The sequence below is a fragment of the Mobula birostris genome, chromosome 7 (genome assembly GCF_030028105.1).
Source record: "Mobula birostris isolate sMobBir1 chromosome 7, sMobBir1.hap1, whole genome shotgun sequence".
Taxonomy (NCBI): domain Eukaryota; kingdom Metazoa; phylum Chordata; class Chondrichthyes; order Myliobatiformes; family Myliobatidae; genus Mobula; species Mobula birostris.
This window is the reverse complement of record NC_092376.1, coordinates 144,035,829-144,051,201: the sequence shown is the minus strand read 5'-3', so window position 1 is coordinate 144,051,201 and position 15,373 is coordinate 144,035,829. Positions and strand designations below refer to the sequence as shown.

The window sequence follows — 15,373 nt, the reverse complement described above, 5'->3', positions numbered from 1 at the left end:
AGCAAGACTCACTGGTTGATAAATTTCCTAAGCTATCCCTACTCCCTTTCTTGAATAAGGGAACAACATCCGCAACCCTCCAACCCTCCGGAACCTCTCCCATTCCCATTGATGATGCAAAGATCATCACCAGAGGCTCAGCAATCTCCTCGCTTGCCTCCCACAGTAGCCTGGGGTACATCTCATCCGGTCCTGGTGACTTATCCAACTTGATGGTTTCCAAAAGCACCAGCACATCCTCTTCCGTAATATCTACACGCTCAAGCTTTTCAGTCTGCTGCAAGTCATCCCTACAATCGCCAAGACCCTTTTCCATTGTGAATACTGAAGCAAAGTATTAAGTACCTCCGGTTCCACACTCACTTTTCCACTGTCACACTTGATTGGTCCTACTCGCTCACATCTTACCCTCTTGCTCTTCACATACTTGTAGAATGCCTTGGTGGTTTTTCTTAATCCTGTCCACCAAGGCCTTCTCACGGCCCCTTCTGGCTCTCCTAATTTCATTCTTAAGCTCTTTCCTGTTAGCCTTAATCTTCTAGATCTCTATCATTACCTAGTTTTTTTTGAACCTTTCGTAAGCTCTTCTTTTCTTGACTAGATTTCCAACAGTCCTTGTACACCACGGTTCCTGTACCCTACCATCTTTCCCTGTCTCACTGGAATGTATCTACACAGAACCCCATACAAATATCCCCTGAACATTTGCCACATTTTTTCGTACATTTCCCTGAGAACATCTGTTTCCAATTTATGCTTCCAAGTTCCTGCCTGATAGCCTCATATTTCCCCTCACTCCAATTAAACATTTCCTTAACTTGTCTGTTCCTATCCCTCTCCAATGTTATGGTAAAGGAGGTAGAATTGTGATCACTATCTCCAAAATGCTCTCCCACTGAGAGACCTGACACCTGACCAGGTTCATTTCCCAATACCAGATCAAGTACAGTCTCTCCTCTTGTAGGCTTATATTGTGTCAAGAAACCTTCCTGAACACACCTAACAAACTCCACTCCATCTAAACCCCTCACTCTAGGGAGATGCCAATCCATATTTGGGAAGTTAAAATCTCCCACCACAACCCTGTTTATTATTACTCCTTTCCACGATCTGTCTCCCTATCTGCTCCTCAATGTCCCTGTTACTATCGGGTGGTCTATAAAAAACACCCAGTAATTATTAACCCCTTCATGTTCCTAGCTTCCACCCTCAGACTCTGTAGACAACGCCTCCATGACTTCCTCCTTCTCTGCAGCTGTGACACTATCTCTGATCAACAATGCCACACCCTCACCTCTTTTGCCTCCCTCCGTCCTTTCTGAAACATCTAAAGCCTGACACTTGAAGTAGCCATTCTTGCCCCTGCACCATCCAAGTCTCTGTAATGGCTACAACGTCATAGCTCCAATTGCTGATCCATGCTCTAAGTTCATCCGCTTTATTCATCATACTCCTTGCAAAATTGTTAAGATCTCACCCCCCCCCCCCCACCCGGCCTCCAAGTATTTAGCAAACAGATATAGCATTCATCAATAGTGTGAACAGCAAGAGCAGATTCATCCCTACAGATGCTCACCTTTATCAGATCAGTAGACAGCAATGATGAGTGTTGAGAAGCTCAATCCAAAATAGCCCACTGTTCTGCTCTAGGGCTACTGGAGATGTGTGCAATTAATAACCTAGAAGGGAAAGCATGGAATTAATTGCAAGGTACCAATTTCACTTTTAAAAAATACAACTGACCAGTTTTGTGTAGTAATGACCTTTAAAAAGCAATTCAAACTTCAATTGTCTGTGAATAGAGATATTATTCTCAACATCTTAAATAGTTTCCTCTTAAATGCTAGAAAACCAAGTCAAAACAATAGACAGCAAACAAAATTTACACTTATTGGTTTAAATCTTGCAGCTCAAGATTCATACACATGAATCTTCAAAAATAATGCAGAATATTCTATTTTTAGACCGGAACATCCCAGATCAAGGCTCCAAACTCAAAATTTAATAAAATCAATGATCATCTTGAATTCAAAAGCAAACAATATTCAGGGGCCAGAGATGGTAGTTTCACCAAGCATGGTTTAGTAGAATAATAAAAGAAAAACATCTTATAGAATAAAACAGAACACTGATTAAAATAATTTAATATACCCAAATGATTTGTTTCTGCTGGACAAAAGCAGCTGCTAATAACTGACAGTAACTTTTCTACTTCTCTATTTAACACTTATTCATGCATTTGCATCCAAAGGCACATGTACATCTATACTTGCTCATCTACAACATAGCAGGCTGCCATTCAGATCTATCCCAGTTCCCAGTAAATAACTCCCATCAGTCCCATTCTCCGCATTACTCTGTAGCTCAACTCCCTCATATACATGATCAATACCAAAATAAACACAAAATCATGGGTCCCATTTCCACTCAAACTAGACCAATAAGTACATGGCTAGCTGGCATTTTCTGATAATTTTACATTTATTGGCCAAGGAACACAAAAAAAAGCTTAAATTGCTATGCCACTGGGAGCTCATTATTAAATTCTGTGCCATTTCAACAAAATTGATCAGAGATGCTTTACACTACATTGAATTAGTATATTAATTGACCAGATTTGCCCTACAGATGAGATGAAGTGTTCAGGATACTGGAGTAGATAAAGATACTATATTTTGAATTGTAACGTTCCATTCTCTTTTGCACTGTTTTCACCAACTAGTCATTGGCACCGGCAACTACTGGATTCCAGGTTCAACGTTCTGGAATACCCCAAGAAACAGGTCACCCTTCCACCTACATTCATATTCTAGCTGAGTCAGTTGCATTATTTTCCTAAAAATTGTGCAAATGAGAACAGTAGTTCATTCCACTACTGTCTACATATAAAACTACTGCTGCATTACTGTACTTGGAGCTTAAATGGAGAGAAAATCCTAGTGACAAATATAAAAATCTTTAATACCTAAATATTTATTAAACTAGAGAAATTGGGAAGTACAAAAGAAGTTTTCAACTCTTCCTACCTTCATTTAGCATTTTGCGCAACATTTCTTGTATCTTGATTTCGTTCGCGTTCACCTCCTGTAACGTTTCCTATTCATGGCATGCTGTGGCCTTTCACCTACACTGACTTTCTGCTCCACAATGTCAACTTCATTGTTTTCAGACCTGGTTTAGCAGTCATGGACTTACCCGCCTTGATAATCTCACACACAAGAACAAAATGATCCTAGATCAGGACGAAAGGTCTATTAATGCTCCAAAGGACCAACTAAACATTTAAGTGTCTCTCTTCAAACTGTGTCCATATATTTAGTGCATTATTCACATTTAACTACCCCAGTTAACTCCCTTCAACTTTATTTTAATGTTCTGGTTTCAAAGTAATCCCACTAAAATTAACAGTGCATTTGATAGCAAGCAGAAAGGTCCAGCTTGCAAGGGAGCTTTTCTGATTCTCTATGCATACTGCCTGATGTGGAATCAGCATCAGCACTCTAATACGGTATATTTCCTCTGTACAATCATTCTCATTTTTAAAATCCACAGTTCAATATTGATTAGCTGATGTGAACATACAAACATTAACATTTAAGAGGTAACTGTAGTGTCAACAACTGAATAGGCAAGTATGTTCAACTTTAACAAACAAACTATTGTGGAAATGAAATTACTATCAATGGGCATTGATGGGAAAAAAACTCATAGCTGTCAAGTAGACCCGAGTTTAAAAATCAGCTACTTTAATGCCTTGCATCATGTAAAACAACTGCCGCAGATAACTTCTTGAATGAATGGTGAGCAAACTGCTAGCACTCCTCCCAAACAGAAGCACAGGCCACTAATTTGGGGCATAAAGTGGAAAAGCAAAATATGAGCAAACCGAACCATGTTTCAGGGCATATTCAAGAAATTAAATCTGTAGGTGATGCTGTGTGTGGGGAGGGGGGGGTAGCAAAGAAGAGAAAGATAATCTGAATTTACAGGATGGGAATGACATTCTGCGAGCTGGCAATCTTCCTTGGATTTTCCAGCCTACGAGCAGATTGAAAAAATATTTTTAGCAGCAGGTAAATAATGCTATCCAATTGCATGCACAATTATAGACGCACCATTCTGAAGTGACCAGTTGAGGAAAAAGTGAGACTTAAAATGCATGGTTTCAATTACATTACATTTCATGTAAAAGCTCCAATACATCAGCAAGTGAATGCAGGGCAATCACTTCAAGGATTCAGGGCAATGTCTTACACAAATATTTCAACATCATGTTGTCAGATGGAAGCAATAAATGTCCCAAGAATATGTGAAATGGATTTCTGAACCTCATTATAACATAAATGCCTCAAAAATATTCAGTTTCCTAAGTAACTTAATTTCTTATGAATCCAATATTCAGCGGTTCCACTTGGTCTCATTCCAATTCTCCTCATAAGGACCACAAACGTGTTCCAAATGCATCTTGGAAAAAACTAGATATCAAGTAAGAGAACAGTTTCATACAAACTGTTTAGAATCCTAAGGTTAAAATCTTCAGGTAAGCTTTACACAGAAAGAGAGACTACAGACAAGAGATAAATTCAATGTAGTTTATTACGAAAAAAAGTTAAAACAAAAGTATGCAGTTTTCTTGGTGTGCATTACTTGAATACATTTTGCAGCTATGCAAACCCTACTTTTAAATCATCAACCCAAATTCCTTACCCTCCCCCCAAACACCCCTCACACACAAAAGAATAAACTAAAAGGCATATCCACCATAATCTCTGTTTCTGCTTCTACTACTAACACCATAATCTCCCCTGTAGGGTCCAGCAGCATACTTCTCCATACCGCCCCCACCTCTCATGGGGCCATAGTGGGACGGCTCAGGGGAATAGCTTCCAAAGTTATCATAGCTATCCGGGAAATTACCACGATCGTATCCACCGCCGCCTCTATAGCTCCCAATTTGATCACCATAACTTCCTCCCGAAAAGGAACGATCACGTCGGGGATGGCCAACATCGCCATAACCACCAAAGAGGTCTCCTCGGCTCCCTCGATCATTGTAGTAGCCGCCTCCGCCGCCTTGCGGCCCGTACCCGGCAGAATTTCCAAAACTGCCATCACTCCGACCGTTTCTTTGGGGAAAGCTGCCAGTTCGACCGCGAGATCTACTTCCGCTCTGCATCTCTTCCTTCGACAACCCTTTCTTGACTTCGCACCGGTAGCCATTAATCATGTGGTACTTCTGGATAACAGCTTTATCAACAGAATCGTGGTCATCGAAGTACACAAAGGCAAAGCCTCTTTTCTTGCCAGTGTCGCGGTCACAGATCACATCCACTTTTTCAATCAATCCATAATCCGAGAAGTAGCTCTGCAAATCGTCTTCGTTGAGGTTTTCTTTGATGCCGCCCACGAAGATCTTCTTTACCTTCATGTTGAAGCCCGGCTTGTTCGAGTCTTCCCTCGGCACAGCTCGTTTCAGATCTACCGTGCGGCCATCTAACACATGAGGCCTAGCGGCCATTGCAGCATCCGCCTCGCTCGGCGAAGAATACGTAACGAACCCGAAGCCTCGGGGGCGCCTGGTGATCGTATCTTGAACCACGACACAGTCAGTTAGCTTGCCCCACTTCTCGAAATGGTTTCTGAGGTTCCCTTCCACCGTTTCAAAGCTGAGCCCGCCAACAAATAGCTTACAGAGCTGTTCCCTCGCCATGTTGTACAGCAGCTTTCACCACACACTGCAGGAGACTGACTGACTGCCTAATGAGCTCTATATAAGCGTCGGCGGCGGGGGCGTGACTTCAACCTCGCTGGGCGCCTCCGATTGGTCCAGCCCGGGCTGCTAGGTAACCCCAGCCCCATTCTGCGCTACAGCTCACAAGCCCGTCCGTTCCATTGTCCTCACCAGAAATAGGAACCAGCACAGGGGATGTAAAATGTCCCTCAGTTTTAAAATGTACTCGGCCTTCCTTGAAAAAAATATTTTTCTCTGTATAAAAAAATCTCTTGCATCAGCCACATTGGCGCTAACCCTGATTACAATGGGCCTGGCTAATTTGCATCCCCAGCCTCTCGGAACTGACGACTGCTTTGGCGGCAGTTATCCGGCGCCAGCTTTAAGGCCATGCGGAGTAGCTGCAGGCTGTGGGGCCGTGCTCGTTCCATGAGCTCAAAATGGGCACCTGCGGATCTGACACGGCGAGCTGTGGACATGTGCTCACATCGCGCCAAAAACGTCCCAGTAATTCCCAAAGAATTGGAGAGGCATAATACCGCACATGACCGTGTCTTAATGGACTAAGAAGTTTGTGCAAGCAAATCATGCAAAATATGCAAACTTTTTAGGTGCGTTCTCAAGCATCTGCAAGAGTGAAATGATCACAAGCTGAATTTATCATCTTTCCCAGATTTTTTGAAGCTACTTCCTGGTGTTTAATTTCAGAGTTTGCGTTTATACGTACCGGATTTGACAAAGAATGGGCCTGACATAAATCTAGTTTTGATCTCAAGTAAAATAGATTGGATGAGCTTTGGAATCTTACCTTTGGGTTTAAGAGCATATATAAAAAACTTTTTTTTAATAATGGCGGGGTGTAGGGCGTAATCCTTATTCAGGAAATGTAACTCTAAATTATTTTTGGTCCTGCTCGCTTCCGGCGTGCTTTAAAACAAGAACTGAAAAATCGAATACTTTTTTTTTCAAAAGGAGGTGGCATACTTGATTCTTAAGTTACTGCACGAATATATGAGAGGAAGACATATATTTGTTATTGAGTGCTTGTTTTCTTTGGAAGGGAATAAAAATTTGAGCATATTTACAGATGTGGTCATTGCAATTAATTTTGACCACCCGCTCTCTTAACACCCCAATGGCAATGAGAGTTCAGAAAAGGCAAGGGAAATGTTATCTACAACAGGTTACAACATAGATACAAAATGTTATCTGAAACACAGTAATGATCATGCTTAATACTTCGTCACTTGGCCTGACTATAAAATATCCACCAAATTTCAGCTACTGTATAAGACATACCATACCATAATACATTTTACTTCCTTCAACTCCAATGTGTCTTCTTTCATGAATGAATGTTTAAAAAGTTTTGACTAATTGTTCAGCTTCTGTAATGCACTTTTCCTTATCTTATATAGGTTTGTTTTTATCAACAAATAGAATGTATTCATCAACAAATAAAATTATCAAGGAACTCTTGTTGTACATTTATAAACAAGCAATTCAACATAACTCCATCCCAAATAGTATCTTATGTTTAAATTCCACCAAAGATATGAGACAAGCAGATGGTAGTTAAATGACAGCTCTACCTTTGTGCAGGTTCATGATTCGCCCCCTGTCCCCACTTCGATCATGCAGTACACATTACATGGCAAACAAAAGTAATTTTTTATTTAATTCACTTTCTGAGTTGCTCCACGAGGGGTGATTGGTAAGTTCGTGGCCTAAGGTAGGAGTCAATTTTAGAAAACCTAGCACACTTTTTCCTACATTTACACACTTAGTCCAGCGGTCGTGGAGCATACTTCAAACTTTCTGCATTTTTACTCAAAGAGTTGAACTGCACGTGCATGTAACGAGAGCTGTATAACTCCTCTCTTTCTACCTTAGGCCATGAGCTTATCAATCACCCCTGCTGTGGACCACTTTCTGGAGGTCCAAGACACCAACTTCTACAACAAAGGGATCTGTATGCTCCACGACCGCTGGACTAAGTGTGTACATGTAGGAGGGAACTATGCTGAAAAATAAATGTGCTAGGTTTTCTAAAATTGACTCCTTCTACCTTGGGCCATGAACTTATCAATCACCCCACGTATTTGTGCTCTATTCCCCTTTATTATCAAGATGATCGGGAAGGAATGAGAAGGACTCTCAATTTCATTCGTTGCAATTAAATCACATGAGTCATGAGTAATTCTTTCCCAAGAAATGTGATGAGGAGTTACATGAAAGATTAGAAGAATTGTTTTGGTCTAAGTTTTGCTTTGTCTCAATGAAGGTAGAATCAGTCACTACATAATCAGACTGGTATTCCAGACTTCAAATCCCACTTCAGCAGCTATGAAACTTAAATTTAGTTAGTTCAATAATTTGGAATTTTTTCAAGATAGTCTGAATGGTTTTTTTTAAATCTTTGCAGCACTGGAAAAGCCTTTGTATTGCGGTCTGCTAAGCCATTTTAGAGTCGTTCAAATTGGTGGGTCTGGAGACACTCCTGAGGATCGGAACAGGTAAAGATGACTGATGCCAGATAAAGGATCTTCAACCTGGAAGGTTAACTTTGGTTTTCTTTTCACAGATGCTGCTGAGAGTTTCCACCATATTCTGTTTTTGTTTTAATTTAACTGAGGAATTTGATGAATGCAATAGAGTAGACACAGTTTGCATGGACTTTAGCAAGTCCTGCATGGTAGGGTGGCCCAGAAGCTTAGAGCACATGGGATCCGGGATATGTTGATATGAAGGCTTCCATACATAGGATCAGAAAAAGCTGCAGAGGGTTGTAGACTGAGCCATCCCCATCATCGAGGACATCACCATCATCCCCATCATCGAAGACGTCTTCAAAAAGACGGTGCCTCAGGAAGGCAGCAGGAAACCTTACTATTCAGGACCTGCTCTCTTCTCATTACTACCATCAGGGAGGAGGTACAGGAGCCTGAAGCCGCACACCCGACATTTTAAGAACATCTTCTTCCCCACCGCCATCAAACATGAGTGGTCCATGAGCACTACCTCACTACTGTGCTCTCTTTTTGCAGTATTTGTTTTATTTTCTATTGCAGCTTTTAATAATTTATTGTGTATTGCGCTGTACTGCTGCTGCAAAACAACGAATTTCAGGACGTGTCAGTAGTAGTAAACCTGACACTGACACTCCGCCTGAATGTAAAGATGGCTTGGTGATAGGAGGCACACTGCGGTGGCTGATGGTCTGTAAGGAGTGGTGCACCACAGGAACTGATGCTGGGGCCATTGTTGTTTGTCATATTATATTACTTGGATTAGAATCTGGATGGACTGGTTAGTCAGTTTTCTGTTGACATAAAAATTGTTGGAGCACTATGTAGCATATAAAGTTGGGACATAGGTTAGATGGAAAATTGGGTGGAGCAATGGCAAATGGAATTTCATCCAGACAAGTGTGCAGTGATGCAGTTTGGACACGGGTTATGCTTTGTAACTCTGAAAAGTAATCAAAAGAATATGTATATAAATATACGCACACGTATACACACACACACACACACACACACACAACAGCGGCTATACTTTATTAGGAGTTTGAAGCGATTTGGCATGTCAACAAATACACTCAAAAACTTCTATAGTTGTACCGTGGAAAGTATTCTGACAGGCTGCATCACTGTCTGGTATGGAGGGGCTACTGCACAGGACTGAAAGAAGCTGCAGAAGGTTGTAAATCTAGTCAGCTCCATCTTGGGCACTAGCCTATAAAGTACTCAGGTCATCTTTAGGGAGCGGTGTCTCAGAAAGGCAGCGTCCATTATTAAGGACCTCCAGCACCCAGGGTATGCTCTTTTCTCACTGTTACCATCAGGTAGGAGATACAGAAGCCTGAAGGCACACACTCAGTGATTCAGGAACAGCTTCTTCCCCTCTGCCATCCAATTCCTAAATGGACTTTGAAGCTTTGGACACTACTTCACTTTTTTAATATACAGTATTTCTGTTTTTGCACATTTTTAATAATCTATTCAATATGTGTAATTAACTTTTTTATTATTATATTTTATTTTATTTATTATTACTATTTTTTTCTGTCTCTGCTAGATTATGTATTGCATTGAACTGCTGCTGCTAAGTTAACAAATTTCACATCACATGCCAGTGATAATAAACCTGATTCTGATTCTGTCACACACACACACACACAAACACCTACACGGTATACTATGTGATGCAACTATTATATAGACATACACAGTATAGTAAATTTTTACTTGTCCCATTCAGGCCTAAAGATTTACTCACTGTGGAGGCCTTACTCTTGTGGGATAATGTCTTTCCTGATAAGTCAGCTGGCTCTGCTTGGCAGGTGAGACTTGTGGCTGTGAAGCAATCTTGGGTTCTGGGGCCTCCTCCATTCTGGTTGTAGGAGTTGACTCGTTGACTCTGGGACCGCAGGAGGTGGTTCTGACAGCTCTGGACAGTTTTCTTCTCGAACAATTGACTCTGTTCTCCTCATCTGTTTGATGTGTCATCTCCAAATGACATCAAACACAACCTCCACTGTGAGGGAGAGTGGTCCAGTCCTGTTCTTAATATTTCCAAGTACCCACTTTTGATCACCTTTGCAGTCCCTCTCCAGGACTACTTGTCCAGGAGTGAAACATCGAACCTCCTTGTTTAAGGAACTTGTCTCAGTTGATTGTCCTGCATACTCCTTCTGAGATTGGGCTTGAGTAAATTCAAGCGCGAGTGCAGAGGTGGAGCCAGGAACAGGAAAACTGGTGAGTTGTTGGTTGAGGAGTGCGCTGCATCGCAATATACAATAACTATATTGGTGAGCTGCTGATTCAGTGTGGTACGTCCTTTAGTCTCAGGACAAAAGTTCTGGGAGGTTGTTGATGGCTAGAATTAACTCCTGACGCAGCAAGGACCTGGACCACTGCAGTTTGCCTATCGTCATAATAGGTCTACGGCAAATACAATCTCATTGGCTCGTCACGTGGCCTTGGATCACCTGGACAATATAAATACCTATGTCAGGATGCTGTCAATTAACTACAGCTCAGCATTTAACACAATCATTCTGACAGTTCTGATCAAAAAGCTCCAGAACCTGGTCTCTGTACCTCCCTCTATAATTGGATCCTTGGCTTCCTTATCGGAAGACCACAGTCTGTGTGGATCAGAAATAACATCTCCACCTCGCTGCCAAACAACACTTGCGCACCTCAAGGATGTGTGCTTAGCCCACTGCTCTACTCTATCTACACCCATGGCTGTGTGGCTAGTCACAGCTCAAATGCCGTATATAAATTTGCTGACAATAAAACTATTATTGGTAGAATTTCAGATGGTAATGAGCGGGTGTACAGGATCAAGATAGGTAAGCCAGTTGAAAGTGGTGTCGCAGCAACAACCTCGCTCTCAACAGCAAGGTCAAAGAACTGATTGTGAACATCAGAAAGGGTAAGATGAGGGAACACACTCCAGTCCTCATAGAGGGATCATAAGTGGAAAGGGAGCACATTTTCAAGTTCCTGGGTGTCAGAATCTCTGAGGATCTATCCTGAGCCCAACATATCGTTGCAGTTACAAGAAAGGCACGGCAGTGGCTATATTTCATTAGGAGTTTGAGGAACATTTACAAATTTCTATCAATGTACCATGGAGAGCTTTCTAACTGGCTGCACCACCATCTGGTATGGGCGGCGGGGGCTAATGCACAGGATTGAAATAAGCTGCAGAGAGTTGTAAATTTAGTCAGCTCCATCATGGCCCTAGGCTCGGTAGTATCCAGGACATCTCCAAGGAGTGATGCCTCAAAAAGGGCATTGAACCCATGAACACCACCTCACTACTTTTAGAATTTTATTTTTGCTCTACTTACTAATTTAACTATTTTATAAATTTTATAAATTTACTGCAATGCATGATTTTCTCTATGATTAAGTATTGCATTTTGCTGCAGTCACAAAGACAACATATGCTAGTAATATTAAACCTGATTCTGATTCTGAAATTTCTACCAAGCAATTTGTAGCTGGGTGGTACAGTGCAGATGCAATGTGTCTTATTCCATTCATTTTCAGGAATGACTGAATCTATTGTGCAACTAAGTGTGGTCCATTGACACTGGGTAAATGTTCTGGAACACCAGTCCTTGATGAGACCTTCTCAACACATCAACAGTGTGAGAAGCTTTAGTGGAGGCTATTGGGAACACTTCTGGCCATTTTGTAGCTGCATCCACTACTGTAAAGAAATTTGTTCCCATGAATGGTCTGGTAAAATCTACATGAATCCTCTGCCAGGGCACTGCAGGCCATTGCTAGCAATGGAGAGGTGCTGTTTTTGAACTTGTTGGCATCCTGAACTATGCATAGCAAGCTGCCCGATCTGCTGATCTATCCTGGGAAATCAAACAAAGCTTTGAGCCAACGCTTTCCTTTTGACCACGCCCAGATGACCAGCATGTGGCTCTTCCAACACTTTAGCTCTCAGCTTGGATGGTACAACTCTCAATCTCCACATAAGGCAACTTACATCAAGAGCAAGTTCACCCTGGTGCAGGTAAAAATGAAGGAACTGGAATCTCTGCTGCACATTCCAACCATTTTGGGTTGCCATGTAAACCTGAGACAGTATTGGGTCTTTTCTCCTTTCCTTTTGGATCATCTCTGCCGTAATAGGGAGTCTTTCGATTTGCACTAGGGAGAATATGTCAAGAGGAGTGTCCTCTTTTGGAAATTTTTTCAGGTATTTCCTTTTCCAAGGGTAAACGGGACAATCGATCATCATTTCCATGAACAGCTGTCCTCTTGAATTTGATCTTATAATTGTGTCCTCCAAGAAACAGAGCCCATCTCTGTATTGGTGCTGTTGCTGTTAGTGGAACACCCTTCTGTGGGTTGAAGATGGATACCAGTGATTGATGATCAGTAACAAGAGTAAACTCTCTCCCATATTTTTTACCAGACTCAGGGCCACTCTGTGCGAATTTTTTCTCTGCAGCAGTAAGGGAATGTGATGCAAAGGCTATGAGGTGTTCACTTCCATCATATGTGACAATGGCTGCACCTATATCATAAGGCAAGGTGTCACAGGCAAGCTTCACGGGACAATATGCATCATGACATGTGTGAGTAGCGTCTGATATCACTATTTGTTTTGCCTTTTGGAAAGTCCACTTCCCACTGTTTTGTCCATTGCCATTTCTTCCTGATCTAAAATAATGGAGCACAGTAGCCAGATTTGGCAGGAACCTGTTATAGTAATTGACAAGTCCTAAAAAAAAGAACCACAACTGTGACATGTCCTTCGGCCTTGGGACGTCCACCAGTGCTTGAATTTTCTCAACACATTTGTGTAATCCTTGTACTTCAATGGTGTGACCCCAGTAACTGCTGTTGTTTTAAATAGTTCATACTTGTTCAGCTGCGTGGTGTTTGCGTATAGGTTTGTTGCATTGTTTTATTGAAGTGCTGAAATACTCCAGTTGCCAAATTTTGAATTGGAAGTTGCTTGTTCATCTGGTTTGGATAGTGATCATAATATGATTGAGTTCAGTTTCAAATTTGAAAAGGAGAAGCTGGTATCAGGTGTATCGATATTTCAGTGGAACAGGGGAAATTACAGTGGTATGAGAGAGGAACTGGCCCAAGTTGATTGGAAAAGTAAGCTAAATGGAGGGACGGCAGAGCAGAATTGGATGAAATTCCTACAAGAAATAAGGAAAATGCAGGAAAAATATATTCCAAGAAAAAAGAAAATCATGAATGGAAAAATGGCACAAATGTGGCTAACGAGAGAGGTTAAGGCAAAAATAAAAGCAAAAGAAATGGCGTACAAGGAAGCAAAAATTAGTGGGAAAAAGGAGGACTGGAAGACTTTTAAAAACTTACAGAAGGAAACTAAAAAAGTCATTAGGTAAGAAAAGATGAATTATGAAAGGAAGTTGGCGATTAACATATAAAAGGATACTAAGAGTTTTTTTAAATATATGAAGAGTAAAAGAGTGACAAGGGTAGATACGGGACCGATTGAAAATGATGCTGGAGAAATTATAATGGATAACAAAGAGATGGCAGAGGAACTGAATGAGTATTTTGCATCAGCCTTCACAGTGGAAGACATGAGCAATATACCTGATAGCCAGAGGTATCAGGGAATAGAATTAGGTACTGTCAAGATTACTAGAGAGAAAGTGCTTGGGAAGCTAAGTGGACTAAGAGTAGATAAGTCTCCTGGTCCGGATGAGGTGCACCCAAGGGTTCTGAAGGAGGTGGCTTTGGAGATTGTGGAAGCATTGGAAATGATCTTCCAGGAATCAATAGACTCTGGCATGGTTCCGGAGGACTGGAAGGTCGCAAATGTAGTTCCGCTATTTAAGAAAGGAAGGAGGCAGCAAAAAGAAAATTACAGACCTATTAGTCTGACATCGGTAGTTGGAAAGATATTGGAGTCAATCCTCAAGGACGAGGTTATGAAATACCTCGAGGTGCATGACAAGATAGGCCGAAGCCAGCATGGTTTCATGAAGGGAAGATCCTGCCTCACCAACCTATTGGAATTTTTTGAGGTAATCTCAAATAAGATTGACAAGGGAGAGGCTGTGGATGTTGTGTATTTGGATTTTCAAAAGGCCTTCGATAAGGTGCCGCATATGAGGCTGCTTAATAAGATGAGAGCCCATGGAATTATAGGAAAGATATTGGAATGGGTGGAGCATTGGCTGATAGGCAGAAAGCAAAGGGTGGGAATAAAGGGATCCTATTCTGATTGGTTGCCGGTTACTAGTAGTGTTCCGCAGGGGTTGGTGTTGGGGCCACTTCTTTTTACAATGTATATCAATGATTTGGATTATGGATTAAATGGTTTTGTGGCTAAGTTTGCGGATGACAGCAAGATAGGTGGAGGAGCAGGAAATGTTGAAGAAACGGAAAGGTTGCAGAGAAACTTAGTCAGTTTAGGAGAGTGGGCAAAGAAATGGCAGATGAGATACAACGTTGACAAATGTACGGTTGTACATTTTGGAAGAAGAAATAATCGGGCAGATTATTATTTAGATGGGGAGAAAATTCACAAATCGGAAGTGCAAAGGGACTTGGGGGTCCTCGTGCAGGATACCCTAAAGGTTAACCACCAAGTTGGATCGGCGGTAAGGAAAGCAAATGCTATGTTGGCATTCATTTCAAGGGGAATAGTGTATAAGAGTAAGGAGGTGTTGATGAGGTTCTGTGGGGCATTAGTGAGACCTCATCTGTGTGCAGTTTTGGGCCCCCTATCTTAGAAAGGATGTACTGATGTTGGAGAGAGTTCAGAGAAGATTTACGAGGATGATTCCTGTAATGCAGGGGCTAATATATGAGGAGTGTTTGTCGGCTCTTGGATTGTATTCATTAGAGTATAGAAGAATGAGAGGGGATCTCATAGATACATTTCGAATGTTGAAAGGGTTGGACAGAGTAGATGTGGAAAGGTTGTTTCCCTTGGTGGGTGAGTCCAGGACAAGAGGCCATAGTCTTAGAATTAGAGGGTACCCAGTTAAAACAGAGATGAGGAGAAATTTTTTTAGCCAGAGGGTGGTGGATTTGTTGCCACATACAGCTGTGGAGGCCCGATCATTGAGGGTGTTTAAGGAGGAGATTGACAGGTATCTAATTA

General features: G+C 41.6%; 1 long non-coding RNA gene and 1 pseudogene across 1 annotated transcript in view; both read right to left on the bottom strand.

Annotated features, from left to right (window-relative positions):
- The window catches only part of LOC140200478 (uncharacterized), a 35,813-nt gene extending 32,230 nt beyond the window's left edge, over positions 1-3,583 (bottom strand). Inside the window, exons 1-2 of the long non-coding RNA XR_011886638.1 lie at positions 3,027-3,583; positions 1,577-1,679 (exon numbers count right to left, since the gene is read on the bottom strand). This is a non-coding gene — a long non-coding RNA (uncharacterized lncRNA). The remainder of the gene's footprint in view (positions 1-1,576; positions 1,680-3,026) is intronic.
- A 995-nt stretch (positions 3,584-4,578) lies between these two features.
- Positions 4,579-5,760, bottom strand: LOC140200843 (heterogeneous nuclear ribonucleoproteins A2/B1 pseudogene; annotated as a pseudogene).
- Positions 5,761-15,373: the final 9,613 nt, after the last annotated feature.